The following is a 27,038-nucleotide window of genomic DNA, read 5'->3' as shown; positions in this document are numbered from 1 at the left end:
ATTAGATCCATTCAGAAAGTTCGTTTCTTTCGTAAGGCTGATTTTATGAAATTAAATAAGGTAATTTCGGAATTTGATTGGTCTGATTTACTGGCATGCGAAGATATAAACATCGCATTACAAAAACTGTACTATATCCGTCTGCTTCAAAGAATATGATTATTTTACAAGCCTTATAAATTTAAGGAACAGTATGAGTAGACTTTTAAATAAACATAGAATATCTGGCTGTACAGTTAGTTATTCAGGAGTAGCTCGGTCCCATTTCACTGTGCATATCGCTGAATGTTATTGGAGTTATATTCGCCGCTGCCGGATTCAGTTTACTCAGGATCCAAAGCAGTTTTATAACTTTGTAAACACTTAGCGTAAACATGTATCTTTTCGCCCACTGCCTACGTTTGAGAACTCTTATGCGAACACTGATCAGGCAATGGCCGATCTCTTCTTAAGGTTAAGCCCGTGTATTCGCCAGGCCCTGTTGGAGTACTAGGCTGTGTTCTGAAGAACTGCGCCGAGGCTCTGTGCAAACCGCTCGTTAAACTTTTTAATTTATCCCTGGAAACTTCGATCTTTCCCCTTATTTGGAAGGCATCTTTCATAAATCCGCTGCATAAAAAAGGGAAAAAATTTAACGCTGCTAATTATAGAGGCATCTCTAAGTTGTCAGCAATTCCAAAGCTTTTTGAAAAACTTATCACTCCACATTTGCAACACCTATGTAGTTCAATAATAACTTCCTGCCAGCATGGCTTCATGAACCGCCGGTCACCACTACCAACTTATTGGAGCTAACATCTTTTATTACGGATGGGTTCCGGAATGGCTTACACGTCATTATACGTCATTTACACTGACTTCAGTAAAGCATTCAACTCTGTTAACCATTCGCTTCTTATAATTTAACTCAGTCTTTTGGGATTCCCAACCGATCTTCTTATCTGGATTTCGAGCTACTTATCTGGGAGAACCCAACGTGTTTCTCGCGTTTAGTCCGCGCAACATCTGGGGTGCCCCATGGAAGCCATCTTGGACCCCTACTTTTTACACTGTTTATTAACGACTTGCCTCTTGCCTTAAGCAATTCACTTGTACTTATGTACGCTGATGACGTTAAGCTGGGCCTTCAGTATGAATTCACTAGTGCCCAGTCTAGACTTTAATCCGATTTGGATTGTAACGAACTGTTTTGCTATGTTTTGCTCGCAACAAACGCCGCGGCTAGCTCACAGAGGATGAGGGTACGTTCCACCGAATTTATTGATTCGAAGTGATTGCCCGAGCCCAGAAATAACACGGTATTGCTTCTTTTCAAATAAATCCCCTTTATTGTAATTAATTTACAAAGCAATAAAGAGAATCTCACCGGCTCAGTTCCCTTCGTTCGGACTCACGGACTCTGGTTGCGGGGCCTGTGTTGCTGCTTGTCGTCTTCAGCTGCCGCTGCCTGTCCGTCGCTGCTCTACGGTTGCCGCTGCTCCCTCGTCGTCGCTGCTATGCTGCTGCCGCAGCTCCCTCGTCGTCGCCTCTGCCGTTGCTGTTTCTCCGTTTGGGGTGCCGTGGACTCGGAACCTTTGGCTTGCCTGGATTTGCCCTTTCGCCGTGGCCGGCACCTCCGTGTTAACAGACCGAGTGGCTCACCTCCCAGGCATACGCCGGGCAGGATCTGCTCCTCGCTGCTTAGCGGCCGGATCAGGGCACGAAGGGCCTTCCTACCCTACAGGACACGCCCCCGGTCGCGTTCGCCACTCGCCTCCAAACACCTGCGTGCCTACGCCCCGCAGGATCTATGGTAGGCCAGAGGTTTGGGCGTCGCGTCTCCTTTGACTCCAGGTTGTCTGCTGTGCATACGCTCCAGCGCCTGGATCAGGATTCTCTTGACTTCCCGGGGTGTCCCTGCCTGGTTTCACTATTGGGCTTGAGTTCCCCGGTGGGCTATCCCTCGCGTTACAGGATCACACCTGGATCGAACGGTCAGGAGCAGACAAGGCGTACGCCAGGCTGATCCGTCGTTGCCGCCACTACACCAGGATACCTGTCGTGTCCGGGAATAACTCCACCCGACTCTTTTACCCTTGGGCCTCAGCTTTGCCGCGGATCCTTGATCCTTTTCCCCTGACTCCTTGCTCGATTCGATGCGCGTACCGCCGCCGGACTTACCCACAGGGGGTCCTTAAGCTATTTTCGTATATCCTTGCTCACTCGCTTTAATAGCCCGCACTTTAGGACTGTCGGACTTACCCACGGGGGGTCCTTCAGCCTGTACTCCTAACTCTTCAAGGAAGCTTTCCAACTTGGGGGTCTTTCACTCACTCTCCCAGCTTCCCTAGAAGACTCGGCCTCGATTCGCTCCAGGGGCCCTCCTTATATAGTGCCAGAGGCGCCCGTTAATCCTTGCGAATCCACTTCCTGCCGTTAATCCTCCGCTCCTTCACTTTCTCCGTTAGCTTTCTCCAAGCCCGTCGTCTTTCTATCGGCGGGCTTTCTTTATTGTTCCCCCCCGATTGCCCCGTTTGGGCCTCCGATCCGCATTATTTTTGTGCCGGTCATCGGACTTCGTCCCGATACCCGCGATCCCCCCCTGGACATTCAAATGCATTTCTGTGTTTTTGTGCATTTTGTAAACACAGCTGCGCGGTCGCCGGCCGCTTCGTTCCCCGCCGTCCCCGCTGTTTCCTATGACCTTCGAGCGCGGCTGCGGAGGCCTGGCCGTGACCGTTACGTTCCACGGTGATTCCTCTTTCGCCCTCTTCCGTGCGCGACGCCGTGCTGGTTCCCCCGCCCCCGCTGCTGCCCCCGCATGCCGTCTGCCCTTGATACCTTTCTCTTCTTCCGTATTTCTAAACACAGCAGCGCTGGCCCATCCGACGCTGCAGTGCTGACTTGCTTGTTCCCCCCCCCCCCGCTGCTGACCCTCTTGCCAACTGTCTTGGCGTGTGGGAGATCTAATCTCCTCACAGGATAAACTTCAAAATTGGTGTTTTGCAAATAACTTAAAGCTTAATGGATCGAAATGTAATCTTGTGACTTTTTACCGATCTAGTCCTCACCAGGCTATGTCCTTTCTCTATGGGAAGGCGTCAGAACGATTAACTAAACAACTTACCATCATTAACAAACCGTTAACCCTAAATCTTATTTATGTAGAAGGACTAGAAACTTTCGTCCTCTACTCCTCATCCATTGTAGTTCGATATATGGCCAACACGATCCACTCAGGGCATTATGTTCGGACTACAATGGTCTCTACCACATCTTGTCACTTTGCTCCACTAACAATCTTAAATCGCTTATATTAACCGCCTTAACTGTGCAACACTCTTCCTCGTGATATCTTTCTCCTACTCCTCGCTTAATCTGTCTCGGATCTATTCCCGCGATTCGAGCCGTACGTTACGCGGCAGCGTACCTCGGTCGGTTGGACGAGAGGTGGAATGTACGTATGCAATGGGAACCGCAAAAAAAAAAAACAAAAAAATATAAAAAAGGGTTATAACCATAATGTGTGATTGTTACCCGCAGGTGCTGTCCTCCTTGAAATCAGTGGAGACATGCGGATCGTCGCGGATTAAAACTCCTACATGTTACGGCCACTGACCAACCTTCCACTTTATCTTCCTCTGTTTTAAAAAACTAATGTCTTCTCTAACATTTACCTATCAGAATACAAGAGGGTTACGTAGTAAACCTCCCAAACTGTATTCTGATAGTTCTTTCTTTGCATCTCACATTATTGTATTTACAGAATCTTGGTTAAAGCCGAAGATCGGAATTTGAGCTCCGAAGTTTTTCCTAGTAGGTACACCACTTTTAGATGTGATAGAACTTTGCGAAGGGGAGGAGGAGTGCTAATTTCTGTAGACTCCAAATTCGCTTCTGAAGAGGTAAAATCACAAGAGTTTGGTGACATGGAATTTCTTTGCATCAATATCCCATTGTCCGATCAATCTTTGTATGTTCGTCCGAACCGCCAACGGTTTTCGATCGTCTGTCTGATGGTGACCAGCTCTGGGTGACTTCAATATCCCAGAACTTATATGGTCAAATGTTGAAAATTCACCGTCTTTACAGCTTAACTCCCACCACGACTTTCCTGTGGGCATGTTTCACATGTCACTCGGGCAAATTAACCACGTTAGAAATTCTTTAGGTCGGCTGCTGGACTTATGTTTCGTTTCTGATCCTGATGGAATTACTCTTTCAAGAACTTTGCCTCTTTCTGACCCTGAGGATCCATATCATCCCACTCTTGAGCTTTCAATTGAAAACAACTCCTTAATTGACCTTAAGTCTACACTTAAATCTCATAAAGTTCGTTTCTTTCGTAAGGCTGACTTTATGAAATTAAATAAGTTAATTTCGGAATTTGATTGGTCTGATTTACTGGCATGCGATGATATAAACTTAGCATTACAAAAATTTTATTTCACTGTAAACTCATTTTTTGACGTTTGTGTGCCGTGGAAATATCCGTCCCTTTCAACGAATCCGCCTTGGTATACACGGCATCTTAATAACTTAAAGAATAGTATGAGTAGACTTTTGAATAAACATAGATTATCTGGCTGTACAGTTAGTTATTCTAGATACTTAGTAGCCCGGTCCAATTTCACCGTGCATAACGCAGAATGTTATAGGAGTTATATTCGCCGCTGCAGGATTCAGTTTACTCAGGATCCGAAGCAATTTTATAACTTTGTAAACACTAAGCGTAAACATGTATCTATCGGCAGCGTCCCTCAGTCGGTTGGACGGGAAGTGGGCTGTACGTATGCAGTTTGAACCGCGCAAAAAGGGGAACCCAGGGAGTGCCTCAGGGAGGCACGATTTATCCTGAACCAGGAGATTATGCGGCGCTCCAGGATGTTTCCGGCGAGTTCTAAAGTGATAACCGCAGAACTTTCCATGCTTTGCTGCCTCTGCCACTTCCCACTTTTAGTGGAGGTTCACTGATCTCGACCATGGTGGACATAAACCCATTCATAGATGGTCGAGAAGCTTCAGCGGTTGCGGTCCTGCCTCGTGAGTCTGCCTTGGAGACTGTTTGATCGTCTCACGGACAAAAATTATGACGTTGCATTGGAGTTGCTAGGCAGCAGAACGAAGCACAACAAGTGCTGTTGCAGAAAGTGGACGATGCCACGCTGTCTAAGTGGAAGGAAAGGCAAGCTGACTCGGATTCCTTGGATTCCATTTCAACGCGGGAGTCTATCGCAAATTCCTTGAGATGCCGGATTTTGAAGAGCTTGGATTTGACGACGACATCACATGCACCAAATTTTGCGGTAGGACGGCGTAGTCATTTTCATCCAGGTAACTCTTCATTTGTGTTCATCCAGGTAACTGTCACAAACTCTGTGATGGCCATTCTCACATGATAAACTCCTGCCCAAGGTTTTTAAGCTTGTCGCCTAAGGAACGTTTAGGCAAAGTTATGCAATTGGATTTATGCCGTAAGTGCCTTTGATCCGGGCACCTTGCAATGCAGGCTTCATAGTCTGCTGCATTTGGTTGGCAATTCACCAGCTCAAGGCCAATACCCCTCTCCCGAGGTTTCCACATCTAGCGACGCTGTTTTTCGTTCAGCGCCCGCCGCCGTCAATTCTCTCGTCGCTAAGGATCGTGTTGGTCATGTGGTGTTGCTAGCCACTGCCAATATTCTGGTTACGAACCGCTCCGGAGTTCTACTGCCATGACGAGCGCAGCTTGATTCTGGCTCGCAGGTGCATCTAGTCACTTGAACGCTGACGGACCAGTTGCAGCTGCGGAAGATAAGGTCTCCGGTGACTGTATCCGGTATAGGTTACGCAGGGTTCTCTACAGCTGGGTTATCTGCGCAAGTCAGCTTGCAATCCCAATGCTCTGACTACTCGGCGCAATTAACTGCGATCGTACATCGTACTTCAACATCACTGACTTTCAGCCACATTTGGACATTGAACGTCAGCTCTTGGAAAATTCCCGCTTATGTAAACCTAGCGGATCTTCATTTTCACCATCCTTAGCCAGTTGATTTGCTAATTGAAGCTGGATTATTTTACGAGCAAACGGGGCAGATTCATCTGCCTCCTGGTTTGCTTTCAATCCAAAAATCTCGTCTCGGTTGGATTGTTTGGGGAGGCGGACGTCCTGACGGCGGTAAGGTCCTCATGACAGCTGAGCAGTCAGAGTTGCTAGTCCATATTATTCAGTATTCGGCGTACGGAGCTATAAGGCGGGCAGTCAACAACTTGTGCCTGCTGCCCCTTCATGATGCTGTTGAAAGATCATCTTCCAACGGGAGGAGTATGTCGGGTCAAGCAGCCGCCCGAAAGTTTGGCAGGCAATAATTTATTAAATTTGTTTATCTTTTCTTTATCTTTTTCTCTATTCACGTCGCCCGCTCTCGTGCATTCGATCGGCCCCCTGCATCTGCCGTCAGGTGCTATCGTTGCCTTGCTCTCTCGCGGTATCTCTATTATTCAGTCACATACATACATCATTTAAATAAATTGTAATCATACATAGAAATCTAAAGGTCCTGTTTTTTTATTACAGCCTAGATTTGGAACATTAAATAAAGCTCCCGAAAATGCTCGGTAAATGAACACAGGTTAAGTAACACAATTAAATGGAAACACTATGAGGATTTAAATAAAGGCAGGCAAATTATTCACTATAAATCCAAATACAAAAAGAAACAGAAAAATAACAAGAGTAAATACTATACCGGAGCTAGCGATCTCGGCGTCTTGCCATATTGTGAAAGAACTCCTGCGGATGCTTTTCCGATTTGGGCCTTTCATGGCTGCGCAGAATCTGCCCTACAGTTCTCTTTTCGACGTGAGATTATCTGTTTTGGACAAGTTTCTAGCCCTCCAGGTTCGCTACCCTCTCCCGCACCGGTAGAAGGCATCTTGCTAAGGCACTTGCTAAAAGTACGCTAAGGAATAATCGTGGGCTGCTATCCTCACATAAGTAAGGTTGAAAAGCTGCGGAGGTTGCGGACTTGTCTTCGGGACTCAGCCTTAGATGCAGTTCGTTCCTTCGAAATCTCCAAGTAGAATTATGTCATACATCATTGTCCTTGTGCTCCTTCAAGGATTGGACTCAGCTACCCAGGCCAAGTGGGAGGAAGGTGGAATTTTGACCTTCTTCCCACTTGGCCTAATCGACTACTTGGGAGTCGATGGCTGAATTTTTGGAGCAGCGATTTTAGAATACTGCAGGCTATGGATGCAGCCATGGACGCCTACGCGCCGGGACTCATATGGGAAGACGTGGAGTTGCAAATAATAGTAGATCGTCCTTTAACACCACTAATTCTCATTCCCCTGCCTGTATATTATGTGGTGGGTGGTCCCACGTAGTGTCTGCATATTATGGAAAGCTAAATCACATATTTCACAGTGTAATCTATTTATACACATTTTTTTATTTTCTCCGAGGTTTATGAGGTGCAGGGCCAAGTAGAAGCTTAAGAATGGAGCATGTAAAAATGTCTTCGGACTCTGTGTTCTAAGCCTGAACTCTGGGAAGACTTGGATTTTTACGGTTTCTGGTTTGATTGCGCTTTTGGGATCCATGTATTCAGGTGTCTAGTCGTTATTTGAATAAAATATTATCTATTTCGTGATGATTGCAATTAATCTGGTTGTTTTTGTACAGGTGTCACAAAGGTGAAAAGACCTTATTCCTTGTCTGTTAAATTGAGTTCTATCTAAGCTTTTGAACTTCCTATTTCTCCATTTTTCCACTTGCCATTAAATTTGATTTCGGAGGTAAATAATTTTAGATCACCTTATACATAATTTGTTCCGACCAAGATAAACCAAACGGATTGTCTGCCCCAAAAATGTAAACTTATATGTTCTTTTTATACCAGTAGCCCGTTTCCATGCGAACCGAAAAAATCATCAGAGTAACCTTAGGATTTATGTTTTCTGTCTTAGTAGGCCGTTCCTTTTAGAAAGTCTGTAGACCTCTTTGAAAATATTTCCAGAGCTCAGTCTGCCTCTGGCCGATAACATGTGAACATATATTTTTATTTCACACAAAAAAACATTTCTATTTTCTTATTCAATTTTTTATATTATTTATTTTACTTTATGTAATTCATCAAGATGAGCAATCACATCCAGATATTCCGTTTAGTTCTTCCGAAATATTTCGTATTTTTATTGGCTCTGAATTGGGTAATCTAATGGGCTCCGAGGTTTCCTCGCTCTTGTCATAATCTGAGCAGTTACTTCTCTGACATCCTTCTTTCCTCATTTTCTTTTTTATTTATTTTTTGTATTAAGGCTTAGTTTTACGAACCAATCGTTAATCCACTCTAGGATTCAAAATTGCTTAGCAAAAACACAAAAAAAAAAGGCGGGGAATATATTTTGGGTATTTCTAAAATAAATCATATTATTTTCTTAAATTTATTTCCTTTACTTATTTCAATGTTCAATCGCTGAACATCCAATTATTCCCCTTGAGATCTTCAGAGATATTTTTATTTTACAATAACTACGTGCCATGTCTTTCGGTTTTCAGCAGATACTTTTGATTATCTGATATATATATTATCTAGCAATCGCCCTAGGAGTAAGATATCTTGCCGATCTGCCTTGTTTTCTTCTTTTTTATTTTTCCAAAGCAATCAAAACATTTGTTATTTTATTTAGTTTCCTTATTTTTTATTTATTTTTATTTTTTCTCCAAGTTGGTCCTTAACTCATCTCCAAAAGAATGGTTGGGACCCTCCTTATTTTCAAATACTACTTTAAAAACTTTAAATAGCTAATGCCTGTAAAGGTATCACTTCTACACTTTACGGGCCCCCTTTTAATGACTCATCACGTGGTCAACTCCCACTTTAACTTTAACCCAATAAAACAGAGCCTAGACAAAATAAAAGGTAGAGTAAGGCGGAGTAAGGTGGAGTAACCCATAAAGCCTACCTTTTAGAGGCGGCAACCCTGTTTTTATTATGTTTTTTTTTATTAATTCAATATCTTAATCCAATCATTTGTTTATTCATTTCAAATGGGACCTTCTCCAAATACCCCCCATATAACGTCACTTATTAAATAAAAATTAAAATATATATTCAAAACAGGTTATAAGCGCATACGGTGCGGATACTCGCTAGATGTCCGGGGCTATTTATTTGAGAGGAGGAACCCTGAGGAGGGTCCTGCTATGGAATCTTCGGTTAACAACCAGACTTTTTCGGAGCTTTTAAATTTATTTTTGACTTTTGTGCTCTTCAACTATCAACAATTTGCATTACACAATTATTATTACAAGACAAAACCCTTGCCTTACTGCACGAACAATCGTGGGCTGCAATCCTCAAACAAGTAAGGTGGAAAAGCTGCAGAGGTTGCTATCTTGTCTAAGCGACTCAGCCTTAGAAGCAGTTCGTTCCTTGGAAATCTCCGAAGAGAATTCATCATTGTCCATGTGCTCCAAGGTTTGGACCCAGCTACCCAGGACAAGTGGGAGGAACAACTGTGTGCTTGTGTGCCGTGAAAATATCCGTCTGCTTCAACGTATATGATTATTTTACAAGCCTTATAAATTTAAGGAACAGTATGTACAGTTAGTTATTCAAGAGTAGCTCGGTCCCATTTCACCGTGCATATCGCAGAATGTTATAGGAGCTATATTCGCCGCCGCCGGATTCAGTTTACTCAGGATCCGAAGCAGTTTTATAACTTTGTAAACTCTATTAGATTTGAGACTTAAATTTACCGACCATATATCTACAATACATGCAATACATCCTCAGTACGGAGTACACCAAGATCACATTGAATCTGTACAAAAAAACTTTCGCTCTTAGTGGACTTAATTGGGATGAAAATCTTTACCTTCCCTCTTATCGTACTGTTACTAAACACTTTAGACTTTTACTAAACAACTTACCATCATTAACAAACCGTTAACCCTAAATCTTATGTATGTAGAAGGACTAGAAACTTTCGTCCTCTACTCCTCAGCCATTGTAGTTCGATATATGCCCAACACGATCCCAACGATCCCAACGATCCCAACTCAGGGCATTATGTTTGGACTATAATGGTCTCTACCACATCTTGTCACTTTGCTCCACTAACAATCTTAAATCGCTCATATTAACCGCCTTAACTGTGCAACACTCTTCCTCGTGATATCTTTCTCCTACTCCTCGCTTAATCTGTCTCGGATCTATTCCCGCGATTCGAGCCGTACGTTACGCGGCAGCGTACCTCGGTCGGTTGGACGAGAGGTGGAATGTACGTATGCAATGGGAACCGCAAAAAAAAAAAAAACAAAAAAATATAAAAAAGGGTTATAACCATAATGTGTAATTGTTACCCGCAGGTGCTGTCCTCCTTGAAATCAGTGGAGACATGCGGATCGTCGCGGATTAAAACTCCCACATGTTACGGCCACTGACCAACCTTCCACTTCATCTTCCTCTATTTTAAAAAACTAATGTCTTCTCTAACACTTACCTATCAGAACAGAAGAGGGTTATGTAGTAAACTTTCCAAAATGTATTCTGATAGTTCTTTCTTTGCATCTCACATTATTGTATTTACAGAAACTTGGTTAAAGCCGGACATCTTAAGCTCCGAAGTTTTTCCTAGTAGGTACACCACTTTTAGATGTGATAGAACTTTGCGAAGGGGAGGAGGAGTGCTAATTTCTGTAGACTCCAAATTCGCTTCTGAAGAGGTAAAATCACGAGAGTTTGGTGACATTGAATTTCTTTGCATCAAAATCACTTTGTCCGATCAATCTTTGTATGTTACCTATTCGTACATACCACCTTCGTCCGAACCGCCAACATACTGGCAACATTTGTCCGCTATTCGTTTGGTTTTCGATCGTCTGTCTGATGGTGACCAGCTGATAGCTCTGGGTGACTTTAATATCCCAGAACTTATATGGTCAAATGTTGAAAATTCACCGTCTTTACAGCTTAACTCCCACCACGACTTTCCTGTGGGCATGTTTGACATGTCACTCGGGCAAATTAACCACGTTAGAAATTCTTTAGGTCGGCTGCTGGACTTATGTTTCGTTTCTGATCCTGATGGAATTACTCTTTCCAGAACTTGGCCCTTTTCTGACCCTGAGGATCCATATCATCCCACTCTTGAGCTTTCAATTGAAAACAACTCCTTAATTGACCTTAAGTCTACACTTAAATCTCATAAAGTTCGTTTCTTTCGTAAGGCTGACTTTATGAAATTAAATAAGTTAATTTCGGAATTTGATTGGTCTGATTTACTGGCATGCAATGATATAAACTTAGCATTACAAAAATTTTAATTCTCTGTAAACTCATTTTTTGACGTTTGTGTGCCGTGGAAATATCCGTCCCCTTCAACGAATCCGCCTTGGTATACACGGCATCTTAACAACTTAAAGAATAGTATGAGTAGACTTTTGAATAAACATAGATTATCTGGCTGTACAGTTAGTTATTCTAGATACTTAGTAGCCCGGTCCAATTTCACCGTGCATAACGCAGAATGTTATAGGAGTTATATTCGCCGCTGCATTATATTCAGTTTACTCAGGATCCGAAGCAATTTTATAACTTTGTAAACACTAAGCGTAAACATGTATCTATCGGCAGCGTCCCTCAGTCGGTTGGACGGGAAGTGGGCTGTACGTATGCAGTTTGAACCGCGCAAAAAGGGGAACCCAGGGAGTGCCTCAGGGAGGCACGATTTATCCTGAACCAGGAGATTATGCGGCGCTCCAGGATGTTTCCGGCGAGTTCTAAAGTGATAACCGCAGAACTTTCCATGCTTTGCTGCCTCTGCCACTTCCCACTTTTAGTGGAGGTTCACTGATCTCGACCATGGTGGACATAAACCCATTCATAGATGGTCGAGAAGCTTCAGCGGTTGCGGTCCTGCCTCGTGAGTCTGCCTTGGAGACTGTTTGATCGTCTCACGGACAAAAATTATGACGTCGCATTGGAGTTGCTAGGCAGCAGAACGAAGCACAACAAGTGCTGTTGCAGAAAGTGGACGATGCCACGCAGTCTAAATGAAAGGAAAGGCAAGCTGACTCGGATTCCTTGGATTCCATTCCAACGCGGGAGTCTATCGCAAATTCCTTGAGCGGATGCGCCTAAAGCGACGTAGGCATAAAGAGAAAAAAAAAGGATACAATTTGAACTTAACCCGCGAAAAATAAACAAAAAAAAATATCCCATTTTTGGCGAGAGTTACCACTTAGGCAAATCATCGGCCAGCTGATCAATAGTGGATCAAGACTGGTTAGTCTAAAAGGGGCAGGAAATGAGCGGGAGAGGGCAGAGGGCAAGCCTACCGCAAGTTGGACGTGTTGAGGAGAGCGAAAATTTTTAAACTCTTTTTTTTGTTCGTGCCGGATTGCAAGTGCCAACTGCAAGTTTCTTTCCGCCTCGAAAGAAACGGAACTGCGGGATCGCAACAAGCCGCGAGTGAAAGACAGATTCAACATCTAGCCGGTACCTGGAGCCGAAGTGGTACACGTGGAACACGTGATCAGCGCGGGAGGAGAGGCGCTAGGAATTTGGCGAGGAGAAGAAGAACCCTTTTTTAGAAGTTTAAGTTAACGCTATTGTTAAGTGGATCACACTAAAAAATGAAAATTGAAGAAACATGAAATTAAAAGAAGAAAAAAAGAAAAAAATGTAGAAAAAAAGAAAAATCAAGCAAAAATATTCAATAAAATTTAAGCCATTATCATTAATTAGTAATTGTTTTCCATTTTTTTTATTTGATTTTTTAAGATCCAGTGACCTTCTAAAAAAAAAAAGAAGAAGTGCAGAAAACATCATAAGAAGGTGTGAGTTGGAAAAGAAGAGCGAAAACAATAAGTGAAGTTTTGTTTGTCATTGATTAAAGTGAAAGAAAAAGCAAAGGAAGGCACAGTGGTATTAAACAGAGTTTCGATTATTAAAAATAAAATGTGAAAAAAATTTTTTTTTCTCTGGATTAAGAGAAAAGAGGAAGAAGGAAGTGAATAAAACTTAGACTGAACACAGAATAAAAATACTAATGGAAAATTTCTAAACAAAAAAATAAAAATCTTAAACCACTTCTACAGCCACCAACGCCAAGGTCGACCTTTTCGCCGAGGAAAGCACGTAAGTCAGAAATTTTCCATTGTGAATTAAAGAAGAAGATATTTAATTGAAGTTTATTAGCCATGCGCAAAATTTGATTTATTATGAATTTATATGATTGGTTTTTCCTTTTTCCCACCGTACACACAACCTTAGACAGAAAACAAAACAGTGATGGAAAAATTTGAATAAATTAATTTCTCTAAACTATAAATACACATGCAGCCTAAAATTATTAGAAAAAAATGAAAATATATTTATAATCAAACTAAATAAATAAATTAGTTAGAGTTTTCATTAGGATTAGTCATTTTCCCTCATAAAAAAAATAATATGATTAATTTGGCTATGTCAATTAAGAACTTTAAATAAAAATATAATAAATAAAATGTTACTGTAAATTTAACTGACGAACTTCGCAAATAAATCCTCGGGTATAGTGGGGGAAAAGGGGCCACGAGAGTGACACTCTTCTGCCTGTGGCCAAGGTAGGGTTGGGGAAAATAAGGACACACCAACAGCAGTGCTCCTTCAATTATACTCTCGAAACAATTTCTGTCCTGTTCCAATTTTCTATTTGAATTTGATTGATCATGAATACCGGCTCTGATCTCAAGCGGAGATTATAAACTTCTCTCTGTCGCAGCACGCAACCTTTCTTATACCGCTAAATTACTATTATCCTACGTTGCAACTCGCGAAGAATCTGTCCCAGCAAGACCTCCACCCCCAAGCCGACGAGTTAGAGCCGGACCCTTTCAGCGTGCCCGCCAGGTCCTTCCACTGCCCCTACAAACGTTGCACGTTACAATAATAATATTATATTATTAGATAATAATAATTTAGAAAAAAAGTGTTGCCCAACATGGAGGCCTTCCTAAGGAAAAAAAAAATAATGATAACTGCCACAGAAACTCAACGATCATTAGATTCGAAATCTGTATTACTTTTCGATTTCAATTTTCAACAAACTTTCTCTATTTACAAATTTGCTACTCTTGACTTTGAATTGTTCGAGAAACTTATGTCAGAAGACTCTGGTGTTCTGAGGGTCCGAAATTCATTTTAGGAGCGGAGATTTGCCCGTCTGTCATCTGTCATGGAACTCAGTGCAAGGATCACAGAGAACTACAAACTTCGGTTTAGTCTCCGACCTGTTGCTGAGGTACCATCCTAATCAAATTAGAAGTTTGCCTAGTGGCTCATACGAATAGGAATATAGAGACGTTCTAACAGAGAGACGTCCTAACCACGGTGACTACTGAGAAAGTCTAATTTCCTTTCTGTTGGGCCAAGCAGCCACCAAAGAATGCATATAAAATAATTGTAATATGCTAAGCTGCAGCTGTTGTTATCAGCATGATTCGTCTCTGTTTTGTCTCCCAGTTTCGCATGCGCTTTATTGTTATTTGTAGCGTCTGCGCTTTGGGGAGCTTTGGTTGAGCTTCTGCGCAAGCTCTTGGTTTGGCGTTCGTTGTGATTTGGAGTTGATTGGAGCCGCATATATTAGGGTTAAATTGAACCCAAAATAAATATATTGAAACTATAATTTGAAACGCGTGTAGTTATTCGGCTGCTATTAAAAACTATTAATATCATCCCGTTCAATTATTGTGATCAGCATTAAAAGTGCCACTAGAACACCGTTGTTGGTTTTGTTGTCGCAAAGTTGCATTTTAATTTAATTACACAATGGAATCTGGAGCTGAAGCTACTGCATCTACTGCGTAAAGCCGTGAAAGGATGCTGCGGAGACGCGGAGAGGTAACATGTCAGGAAATGGAGGTACTGCATCGGAAGGCTGCGATGCAGACCGACGATTCAACCATTCTGATCCTCGAGTCTATGGAGAAGCGTCTGCGCGACCGTTTCACCACGCTGCAGGAGGAATTGGAGGAGCTAAACTATAGCGAGATCGGGAGCGATTTATATTGGCGATTTTCTCAACTGGCTACGGACGTGCACGTTGACATCCAGGTGGAGGTGGCCAAGCGTTCTATGCGGGTTGCTGCTCACTCTACGCTTTTGAATGCTACCAGTGGTGCTGGGATTTCAAACGCTCCATATAGGCCTGCTCCCTCATTGCCCCCGTTGCCAATGCCAACATTTAGCGGCGGCTATGCCGAGTGGCCGGATTTTTGCGCCCTATTTAGGACAACCAGTGACAGTCACCCTCACTTGACCAAGATGGAGAAGCTCAGATGGCTCATTTGCTGCCTGCGGGACTCAGCCCTGGAGACTGTGAGGACGCTTGAGATTACTGACGCTAACTATGATGTTGCCCTCGACCTTTTGCGCAACCGTTTCAGCAATCGTCGTTTAATCTTCCAGGCTCACATCAACGAGATCCTGCAGTTAAGGGTGGTTGAGCCGGGATCCGTTGCTACTCTTCGAGAATTATCCGACCGATTCAATGGACATATGCGGGTCCTTATGACGTCGGCCGAAATTCAAGGGTGCCTCTTCATCCAGATCATCTTCCAAAAGCTGGACCCTGCTACAAAGGCCAAATGGGAAGACTCTCTGGCAGGAAGCACTGATGACAGCCTTCCATCTTGGGAGTCTATGGCACGATTCTTAGAGCAAAGTGCCGGACTCTCGAAAGCGTTGACTTTTCTTTGGCGTATTCACCAGCTAACCAAGTAGGCCGAGGTAGATCGTCCAATAACCGATCCTCGTGCATGGTTATTAACGCCAGTCCTGCCCTATGCGCCCTGTGTGGTGTTTCGGCGCACGAGCTTCCTGCTTGTCCAAAGTTCAGTTGTTTGCCAATTGAGGAACGGTACGACGAAGTGCGGCGTCTGGCTCGCTGTTTTGTTTGTCTGGAGGATGGCCATCTCGCTCTTGGATGCTCAGCTACCCGCTGCTCGGCGTGCAATCACCGTCATCATATTCTGTTGCACCCTCGCGGGCAGGTTTCACCCGCACGAGTCTCACGTCCCATCGGTGCAGTTGCTGGTGCGAACCTATCCCGCTCAATTAACACTGTTGTGACCCAGGATCGCAATGCTGAGCTAGTGCTCCTGCCAACAGCCAATGTACTCGTTCGTGGTCGATCTGGAGACTTCCTGCCTTGCCGAGTTTTATTGGATTCCGGTTCACAAGTGCATCTCATCTCGTCGCGGCTGGCGAATGAACTTCAGCTTGGCCGCTCCAAATGCTCCACAACGGAGCATTGAGGCTGTTGTAGCTTCACATATCAGCCTAGCCAGGACATAGATGCTTCGGGCTGGAAGATTCCTGGCAATATGGATCTAGCTGACCCCAACTTCCACAAAACGCAGCGAGTGGACCTGCTTATTGGAGCCGGCTTATTCTTTGACCTATTGTCGGCTGGCCAAATCCAGTTAGGTCACGGGCTCCCAATTGCTCAGAACACTCGATTTGGCTGGGTGTTTTCTGGCCACGGTGGACTATCACGGAGGACAACCCATGGAATAACCTCTGCAATAATGTGACTGCTGCCCCTTCCAACATTGTTATTAAAGGCCCACCCTTCAATGGGGGGAGGATGTTGGGCCAAGCAGCCACCAAAGAATGCATATAAAATAATTGTAATATGCTAAGCTGCAGCTGTTGTTATCAGCATGATTCGTCTCTGTTTTGTCTCCCAGTTTCGCATGCGCTTTATTGTTATTTGTAGCGTATGCGCTTTGGGGAGCTTTGGTTGAGCTTCTGCGCAAGCTCTTGGTTTGGCGTTTGTTGTGATTTGGAGTTGATTGGAGCCGCATATATTAGGGTTAAATTGAACCCAAAATAAATATATTGAAACTATAATTTGAAATGCGTGTAGTTATTCGGCTGCTAATTAAAACTATTAATAGCTCAACACTTTCTTTTCTGAGAGGTTAAACATTTTGTTTTTGATGCATCAGGAAAACTACATAGATCGGTTCTACATTAGCGTTCCTCCGGCCGGAAGAAGAAGAAGCACGTGTGCGGCGCGGCAAGGGTGAAATTTTGTGCAAGAAAAATCGCAATAAAATCGAAGCCACCAGCAGTGCAATCCATAATCTTTAGAAGTATAAAGGAAATAGAAGACGATGGTGCCAATTGGAGCCGTGCATGGCGGCCATCCCGGCGAGGTGCATCCGCCGCCGCAGCCAATGCCAACGGCGCCCACCGGCCCCAACTCATTGCAGCCAGCGTCTGCAAGCGCCAACACCAGCGTCTCCTCCAACAAGGGATCTCTGTCGGTGAAGCCCAACTACACGCTCAAGTTCACGCTCGCCGGTGTCGGCTGTGAAGTTCAGTCCCAACGGCGAATGGCTCGCCAGTTCATCCGCCGATAAACTGATCAAAATCTGGGGCGCCTACGATGGAAAGTTTGAGAAGACCATTTCGGGCCACAAGCTGGGCATCAGCGATGTGGCATGGAGCTCTGATTCCCGGCTGCTGGTCAGCGGCAGCGACGACAAAACCCTAAAGGTCTGGGAGCTCAGCACTGGCAAGAGCCTGAAAACCCTAAAGGGTCACAGCAACTACGTCTTCTGCTGTAATTTCAACCCGCAATCGAACCTGATCGTGTCGGGCAGCTTCGACGAGAGCGTTCGCATCTGGGATGTGCGCACGGGCAAGTGCCTGAAGACCCTGCCCGCCCACTCTGATCCGGTGTCGGCGGTGCACTTCAACCGCGACGGCTCACTGATTGTGAGCAGCAGCTACGATGGATTGTGCCGCATCTGGGACACCGCCAGTGGACAGTGCCTGAAGACCCTCATCGACGACGACAACCCGCCAGTTAGCTTTGTGAAGTTTTCGCCAAATGGCAAGTACATTCTGGCGGCCACGCTGGACAACACCCTGAAGCTGTGGGACTACTCCAAAGGCAAGTGCCTGAAGACGTATACCGGACACAAGAACGAGAAGTACTGCATTTTCGCCAACTTTTCGGTTACGGGCGGCAAGTGGATTGTGAGTGGAAGCGAGGACAACATGGTGTATATTTGGAATCTGCAGAGCAAGGAGGTGGTGCAGAAGCTACAGGGACACACAGACACCGTTCTGTGCACCGCCTGCCATCCCACTGAGAACATAATTGCCTCGGCGGCGCTCGAGAACGACAAGACTATAAAGTTGTGGAAGTCGGACACATAGATGATCGCTGGTATCCAGCTGTATAGATGATGAAACGGAACAGGAGGAGAGTAATAAGCAGCCGTAGCAGCTAAAAACTAAAACTAAAAACATACATACATTTCTTGAATAATCTAATTTTAACGAAAAAAGTTCTAATTTAATTTAATCCTTTTTTTTTATATATTCATATTTAATCGTCACACTCTTTAAGTCAAAGTCTTATCCTTTAATCACAATTTAAAAACTCACATTCTAAGACAAACGTTGGGCATGCCTTGCCCTATATACATACACACTATAAATGGTAAAAAAAAACCATTTTGAATTTTTTTTTTTTTGTTTTTGCCGATTCAACAGAGGTTTAGGATAGATCAATAGGGCCAAGAAGATAACATTTTCACAAATTATAAACATTACTTAGTCATGATGGGCTTGGATAGATCGCCCGACCGTGGCTCTCAAGAAGCGCAAAAACTAATTTGTCAACTTTGCAAGACAGAAATCAAATCCGCAGCCGAAATTTTTGAAACCACTTGTCATCACGAGTTCCACAAGAAAGGCATCAATGTGCATTTTAAGAAAAGCGACAACTGTCCTGTATGCAATAGTATCTGTAGGCCAGCAGTCGAAGGTCTTCAAACGCGATCTCAATCAAGAGTCCGTCAGACGAAGGGTAGCCATGAAAGGACACCTTCTGACGACATCCCTAACACTTCCCGAAACACCGAGGCAGCTAGCATGAGGAGCACTTCTAGCTATGGAGAAGAGGCTGCTCACCATATTGACGGAGAAGATGGCCGAACTGGTGCAAACGTCTGTGTTAGACAGTATGGAAAGACTGATAGCAACGCCTGCCAACTCTGCCGTGAGCAGGGAAGTTAGATCAACCCCGAGGTTAGAGGACATACAGCAACCGCACATAGAGGAAGCAACGGATCCCACCGCAATACCGACTATGCCAGCGGGATGCGCACTGTCTCCCCAACGAAGCACAATATCCGATCTAGGAATACGACCAGACAAAGTTGGACATATCCTAAATGGGTGGAAGCTCAAGTACTCCGGAACCGGCGTACCAATAGACGACTTTATCAACCGTGTGGAAGCACTGACTCAACAGGCGCTGGATGGGAATTTCGCGGTGTTGTGCCGCAACGTCAGCGTGTTATTTGAAGGTAAGGCCACGGAATTCTATTGGCGATATCACAAGTCTGTAGCTGAGGTTCGATGGGATCAGTTATGTTCAGCGCTCCGTTTACATTTTCGTCAAAACCGGGACGACGTCGATGTAGAAGAATTGATAAGAAACAGGAAACAGAAGCCAAACTAAACTTTCGACGCATTCTACGATAGTGTGAAGGTAATGATTGATCAATTACAAACGCCTTGGTCCACTCGCAAGTTAGTTCGCATTCTTAAGAACAATTTGCGACCAGAAATACGTCACGAAATTCTGAATGTCGAGGCGGTAAAGGTCCAGGAGCTTCGAGAGATTTGTCGACGCCGAGAGGCTTTCCTGGAAGATGTCAAACGATCACATGGCTATAGTAGAGTGACTCCATTCCGGCGGGAAGTCGCGGTATTAATCGACGAACCTGATGCGGAAAGCAGCTCGCAAGTTGGAATTGATGCAGATGTCAAAGCACTCGCCCTGGTATGCTGGAATTGCCACCACGAAGGACACCGATATCAAGATTGTCTGGAAGAAAAATGAGTGTTTTGTTACGGCTGTAGAGCAGCCAACACCTACAAACCCAACTGTACGAGGTGCTCAAAAAACTTAAAGCTCGGCAGTTCGAAGTCAGCGTACAGACCGAGGACATCGAATGCCGCCCACAACCAGTCAACAATAACAGAGTAAATAGGAAAGAGCCAAGAGCTATTCCTAAACCCACACCGGACGCGACACAAAGCAATGAAAGTTTATTGCTACACCAGAAAAGACAAAATTTACCTAAGATGACAAGACAAGAAAGATTACCTGAGCTTCTCTTTAGTGTGCGAAATGACCGCAGTTCGAGAAGGATTAAAACATATTGGGAAAAAATATCGAAAAGAGTAAGAGCGGATTGAGACACGCTCGTACCAGAGATCTTCGTCCATTTTTGCCAGAGCAGCTATAAGATCGCATCTTTTATGGACTCCTTGATTCAGGAGCTTCGATAAGTTGTATAGGGGATTTACAAGGCCAAAGAAGAGGAGTCTTCCATGCCAAGGATATACGTCAAAGACGTCCCTTCAGTCGGTATCAGCCTAGGGTCAAAATTGGAATACCCTAGTCTGATTATGGGAGGGAATTTGTAACGGCGCCTGAAGCGACGTAGGCATAAAGAGAAAAAAACAAAGAATGATATTTAAACTTAACCCGCGAAAAATAAATACAAAAAATTATCCCAATTTTGGCGAGAGTTACCACTTAGGCAAATCTTCGGTCAAGACTGGTCAGTCTAAAAGGGGCTGAAAATGGCGCGGGAGAGGGCAGACCTTATTAATTATTATTAGAGGGCAGATGTGATAAAAATTTTTTTTTCTCTGGATTAAGAGAAAAGAGGAAGAAGGAAGTGAATAAAACTTAGACTGAACACAGAATAAAAATACTAATGGAAAATTTCTAAAAAAAAAATAAAAATCTTAAACCATAATCCACGTCTACAGCCACCAACGCCAAGGTCGACCTTTTCGCCGAGGAAAGCACGTAAGTCAGAAATTGCCATTGTGAATTAAAGAAGAAGATATTTAATTGAAGTTTATTAGCTATGCGTAAAATTTGATTTAGTTATTCGGCTGCTATTAAAAACTATTAATATCATCCCGTTCAATTATTGTGATCAGCATTAAAAGTGCCACTAGAACACCGTTGTTGGTTTTGTTGTCGCAAAGTTGCATTTTAATTTAATTGCACAATGGAATCTGGAGCTGAAGCTACTGCATCTACTGCGTAAAGCCGTGAAAGGATGCTGCGGAGACGCGGAGAGGTAACATGTCAGGAAATGGAGGTACTGCATCGGAAGGCTGCGATGCAGACCGACGATTCAACCATTCTGATCCTCGAGTCTATGGAGAAGCGTCTGCGCGACCGTTTCACCACGCTGCAGGAGGAATTGGAGGAGCTAAACTATAGCGAGATCGGGAGCGATTTATATTGGCGATTTTCTCAACTGGCTACGGACGTGCACGTTGACATCCAGGTGGAGGTGGCCAAGCGTTCTATGCGGGTTGCTGCTCACTCTACGCTTTTGAATGCTACCAGTGGTGCTGGGATTTCAAACGCTCCATATAGGCCTGCTCCCTCATTGCCCCCGTTGCCAATGCCAACATTTAGCGGCGGCTATGCCGAGTGGCCGGATTTTTGCGCCCTATTTAGGACAACCAGTGACAGTCACCCTCACTTGACCAAGATGGAGAAGCTCAGATGGCTCATTTGCTGCCTGCGGGACTCAGCCCTGGAGACTGTGAGGACGCTTGAGATTACTGACGCTAACTATGATGTTGCCCTCGACCTTTTGCGCAACCGTTTCAGCAATCGTCGTTTAATCTTCCAGGCTCACATCAACGAGATCCTGCAGTTAAGGGTGGTTGAGCCGGGATCCGTTGCTACTCTTCGAGAATTATCCGACCGATTCAATGGACATATGCGGGTCCTTATGACGTCGGCCGAAATTCAAGGGTGCCTCTTCATCCAGATCATCTTCCAAAAGCTGGACCCTGCTACAAAGGCCAAATGGGAAGACTCTCTGGCAGGAAGCACTGATGACAGCCTTCCATCTTGGGAGTCTATGGCACGATTCTTAGAGCAAAGTGCCGGACTCTCGAAAGCGTTGACTTTTCTTTGGCGTATTCACCAGCTAACCAAGTAGGCCGAGGTAGATCGTCCAATAACCGATCCTCGTGCATGGTTATTAACGCCAGTCCTGCCCTATGCGCCCTGTGTGGTGTTTCGGCGCACGAGCTTCCTGCTTGTCCAAAGTTCAGTTGTTTGCCAATTGAGGAACGGTACGACGAAGTGCGGCGTCTGGCTCGCTGTTTTGTTTGTCTGGAGGATGGCCATCTCGCTCTTGGATGCTCAGCTACCCGCTGCTCGGCGTGCAATCACCGTCATCATATTCTGTTGCACCCTCGCGGGCAGGTTTCACCCGCACGAGTCTCACGTCCCATCGGTGCAGTTGCTGGTGCGAACCTATCCCGCTCAATTAACACTGTTGTGACCCAGGATCGCAATGCTGAGCTAGTGCTCCTGCCAACAGCCAATGTACTCGTTCGTGGTCGATCTGGAGACTTCCTGCCTTGCCGAGTTTTATTGGATTCCGGTTCACAAGTGCATCTCATCTCGTCGCGGCTGGCGAATGAACTTCAGCTTGGCCGCTCCAAATGCTCCACAACGGAGCATTGAGGCTGTTGTAGCTTCACATATCAGCCTAGCCAGGACATAGATGCTTCGGGCTGGAAGATTCCTGGCAATATGGATCTAGCTGACCCCAACTTCCACAAAACGCAGCGAGTGGACCTGCTTATTGGAGCCGGCTTATTCTTTGACCTATTGTCGGCTGGCCAAATCCAGTTAGGTCACGGGCTCCCAATTGCTCAGAACACTCGATTTGGCTGGGTGTTTTCTGGCCACGGTGGACTATCACGGAGGACAACCCATGGAATAGCCTCTGCAATAATGTGACTGCTGCCCCTTCCAACATTGTTATTAAAGGCCCACCCTTCAATGGGGGGAGGATGTTGGGCCAAGCAGCCACCAAAGAATGCATATAAAATAATTGTAATATGCTAAGCTGCAGCTGTTGTTATCAGCATGATTCGTCTCTGTTTTGTCTCCCAGTTTCGCATGCGCTTTATTGTTATTTGTAGCGTATGCGCTTTGGGGAGCTTTGGTTGAGCTTCTGCGCAAGCTCTTGGTTTGGCGTTTGTTGTGATTTGGAGTTGATTGGAGCCGCATATATTAGGGTTAAATTGAACCCAAAATAAATATATTGAAACTATAATTTGAAATGCGTGTAGTTATTCGGCTGCTAATTAAAACTATTAATAGCTCAACACTTTCTTTTCTGAGAGGTTAAACATTTTGTTTTTGATGCATCAGGAAAACTACATAGATCGGTTCTACATCGTATTAAGTCCGATGCAACATAAATGAAAGAGTTACTACACTCCCTAAACAGCTCAGCCGCCTAGAAACCTTAAGTTTACAGGGCCTATGTCTTAAAAATCTTTTGAGAGATTCGATTAAATTAAATTTCACCCGACATCCGAGGATATCAGAAGCGAAGTTCAGTTAGTTGTCGTACCACACTTGCGCTGCAATTTATTTTATTTTCACGTGTGGCAGGAAACGCGACCCCCCAAAAACCACCAAACCAAACAAACCGATCAGGTTAGGCGGTGCCAAACAAGACGACGGCATCACACTTGGAAGAAATCGAGCCAATAATCAAAACTTTTGGGCCAGGATACCGCCATTAGCGTTCCTCCGGCCGGAAGAAGAAGAAGCACGTGTGCGGCGCGGCAAGGGTGAAATTTTGTGCAAGAAAAATCGCAATAAAATCGAAGCCACCAGCAGTGCAATCCATAATCTTTAGAAGTATAAAGGAAATAGAAGACGATGGTGCCTGTTTATGCTGAATTAATAGTAATATACTAATATATAATCTAATAATACTAAAAAATAATCGATATCACCGACTGTGCCATCTCGAGAGATTCTTTCCATCTCTAGCATGATTTTGAAGTTTTTTGGAGTTGTTTTTTTGCCGGCAAATTCGTTTTGCATAATAAAGAGACCGGAGTGTCTTTAAAACCATCCTAAAATCTGTGTTTCTACTATTCGCCTCATTCCTGGCATACCAGTGCCAATTGGAGCCGTGCATGGCGGCCATCCCGGCGAGGTGCATCCGCCGCCGCAGCCAATGCCAACGGCGCCCACCGGCCCCAACTCATTGCAGCCAGCGTCTGCAAGCGCCAACACCAGCGTCTCCTCCAACAAGGGATCTCTGTCGGTGAAGCCCAACTACACGCTCAAGTTCACGCTCGCCGGTGTCGGCTGTGAAGTTCAGTCCCAACGGCGAATGGCTGGCCAGTTCATCCGCCGATAAACTGATCAAAATCTGGGGGGCCTACGATGGAAAGTTTGAGAAGACCATTTCGGGCCACAAGCTGGGCATCAGCGATGTGGCATGGAGCTCTGATTCCCGGCTGCTGGTCAGCGGCAGCGACGACAAAACCCTAAAGGTCTGGGAGCTCAGCACTGGCAAGAGCCTGAAAACCCTAAAGGGTCACAGCAACTACGTCTTCTGCTGTAATTTCAACCCGCAATCGAACCTGATCGTGTCGGGCAGCTTCGACGAGAGCGTTCGCATCTGGGATGTGCGCACGGGCAAGTGCCTGAAGACCCTGCCCGCCCACTCTGATCCGGTGTCGGCGGTGCACTTCAACCGCGACGGCTCACTGATTGTGAGCAGCAGCTACGATGGATTGTGCCGCATCTGGGACACCGCCAGTGGACAGTGCCTGAAGACCCTCATCGACGACGACAACCCGCCAGTTAGCTTTGTGAAGTTTTCGCCAAATGGCAAGTACATTCTGGCGGCCACGCTGGACAACACCCTGAAGCTGTGGGACTACTCCAAAGGCAAGTGCCTGAAGACGTATACCGGACACAAGAACGAGAAGTACTGCATTTTCGCCAACTTTTCGGTTACGGGCGGCAAGTGGATTGTGAGTGGAAGCGAGGACAACATGGTGTATATTTGGAATCTGCAGAGCAAGGAGGTGGTGCAGAAGCTACAGGGACACACAGACACCGTTCTGTGCACCGCCTGCCATCCCACTGAGAACATAATTGCCTCGGCGGCGCTCGAGAACGACAAGACTATAAAGTTGTGGAAGTCGGACACATAGATGATCGCTGGTATCCAGCTGTATAGATGATGAAACGGAACAGGAGGAGAGTAATAAGCAGCCGTAGCAGCTAAAAACTAAAACTAAAAACATACATACATTTCTTGAATAATCTAATTTTAACGAAAAAAGTTCTAATTTAATTTAATCCTTTTTTTTTATATATTCATATTTAATCGTCACACTCTTTAAGTCAAAGTCTTATCCTTTAATCACAATTTAAAAACTCACATTCTAAGACAAACGTTGGGCATGCCTTGCCCTATATACATACACACTATAAATGGTAAAAAAAAACCATTTTGAATTTTTTTTTTTTTGTTTTTGCCGATTCAACAGAAGTTTAGGATAGATCAATAGGTCAGACGAAGGGTAGCCATGAAAGGACACCTTCTGACGACATCCCTAACACTTCCCGAAACACCGAGGCAGCTAGCATGAGGAGCACTTCTAGCTATGGAGAAGAGGCTGCTCACCATATTGACGGAGAAGATGGCCGAACTGGTGCAAACGTCTGTGTTAGACAGTATGGAAAGACTGATAGCAACGCCTGCCAACTCTGCCGTGAGCAGGGAAGTTAGATCAACCCCGAGGTTAGAGGACATACAGCAACCGCACATAGAGGAAGCAACGGATCCCACCGCAATACCGACTATGCCAGCGGGATGCGCAATGTCTCCCCAACGAAGCACAATATCCGATCTAGGAATACGACCAGACAAAGTTGGACATATCCTAAATGGGTGGAAGCTCAAGTACTCCGGAACCGGCGTACCAATAGACGACTTTATCAACCGTGTGGAAGCACTGACTCAACAGGCGCTGGATGGGAATTTCGCGGTGTTGTGCCGCAACGTCAGCGTGTTATTTGAAGGTAAGGCCACGGAATTCTATTGGCGATATCACAAGTCTGTAGCTGAGGTTCGATGGGATCAGTTATGTTCAGCGCTCCGTTTACATTTTCGTTAAAACCGGGACGACGTCGATGTAGAAGAATTGATAAGAAACAGGAAACAGAAGCCAAACTAAACTTTCGACGCATTCTACGATAGTGTGAAGGTAATGATTGATCAATTACAAACGCCTTGGTCCACTCGCAAGTTAGTTCGCATTCTTAAGAACAATTTGCGACCAGAAATACGTCACGAAATTCTGAATGTCGAGGCGGTAAAGGTCCAGGAGCTTCGAGAGATTTGTCGACGCCGAGAGGCTTTCCTGGAAGATGTCAAACGATCACATGGCTATAGTAGAGTGACTCCATTCCGGCGGGAAGTCGCGGTATTAATCGACGAACCTGATGCGGAAAGCAGCTCGCAAGTTGGAATTGATGCAGATGTCAAAGCACTCGCCCTGGTATGCTGGAATTGCCACCACGAAGGACACCGATATCAAGATTGTCTGGAAGAAAAATGAGTGTTTTGTTACGGCTGTAGAGCAGCCAACACCTACAAACCCAACTGTACGAGGTGCTCAAAAAACTTAAAGCTCGGCAGTTCGAAGTCAGCGTACAGACCGAGGACATCGAATGCCGCCCACAACCAGTCAACAATAACAGAGTAAATAGGAAAGAGCCAAGAGCTATTCCTAAACCCACACCGGACGCGACACAAAGCAATGAAAGTTTATTGCTACACCAGAAAAGACAAAATTTACCTAAGATGACAAGACAAGAAAGATTACCTGAGCTTCTCTTTAGTGTGCGAAATGACCGCAGTTCGAGAAGGATTAAAACATATTGGGAAAAAATATCGAAAAGAGTAAGAGCGGATTGAGACACGCTCGTACCAGAGATCTTCGTCCATTTTTGCCAGAGCAGCTATAAGATCGCATCTTTTATGGACTCCTTGATTCAGGAGCTTCGATAAGTTGTATAGGGGATTTACAAGGCCAAAGAAGAGGAGTCTTCCATGCCAAGGATATACGTCAATGACGTCCCTTCAGTCGGTATCAGCCTAGGGTCAAAATTGGA

The 27,038-nt window shown here is 44.8% G+C and overlaps 2 pseudogenes; both read left to right on the top strand.

Annotated features, from left to right (window-relative positions):
• The first annotated feature begins 16,994 nt into the window (after positions 1-16,994).
• Positions 16,995-18,264, top strand: LOC6496816 (annotated as a pseudogene).
• A 662-nt stretch (positions 18,265-18,926) lies between these two features.
• On the top strand, positions 18,927-25,146 carry LOC6496817 (annotated as a pseudogene).
• Positions 25,147-27,038: the final 1,892 nt, after the last annotated feature.

The sequence above is a fragment of the Drosophila ananassae genome (genome assembly GCF_017639315.1).
Source record: "Drosophila ananassae strain 14024-0371.13 chromosome Y unlocalized genomic scaffold, ASM1763931v2 tig00000136, whole genome shotgun sequence".
Lineage (NCBI taxonomy): Eukaryota > Metazoa > Arthropoda > Insecta > Diptera > Drosophilidae > Drosophila > Drosophila ananassae.
Note: the sequence above shows the minus strand (reverse complement) of the source record. Positions and strands in the feature narration are given on the sequence as shown.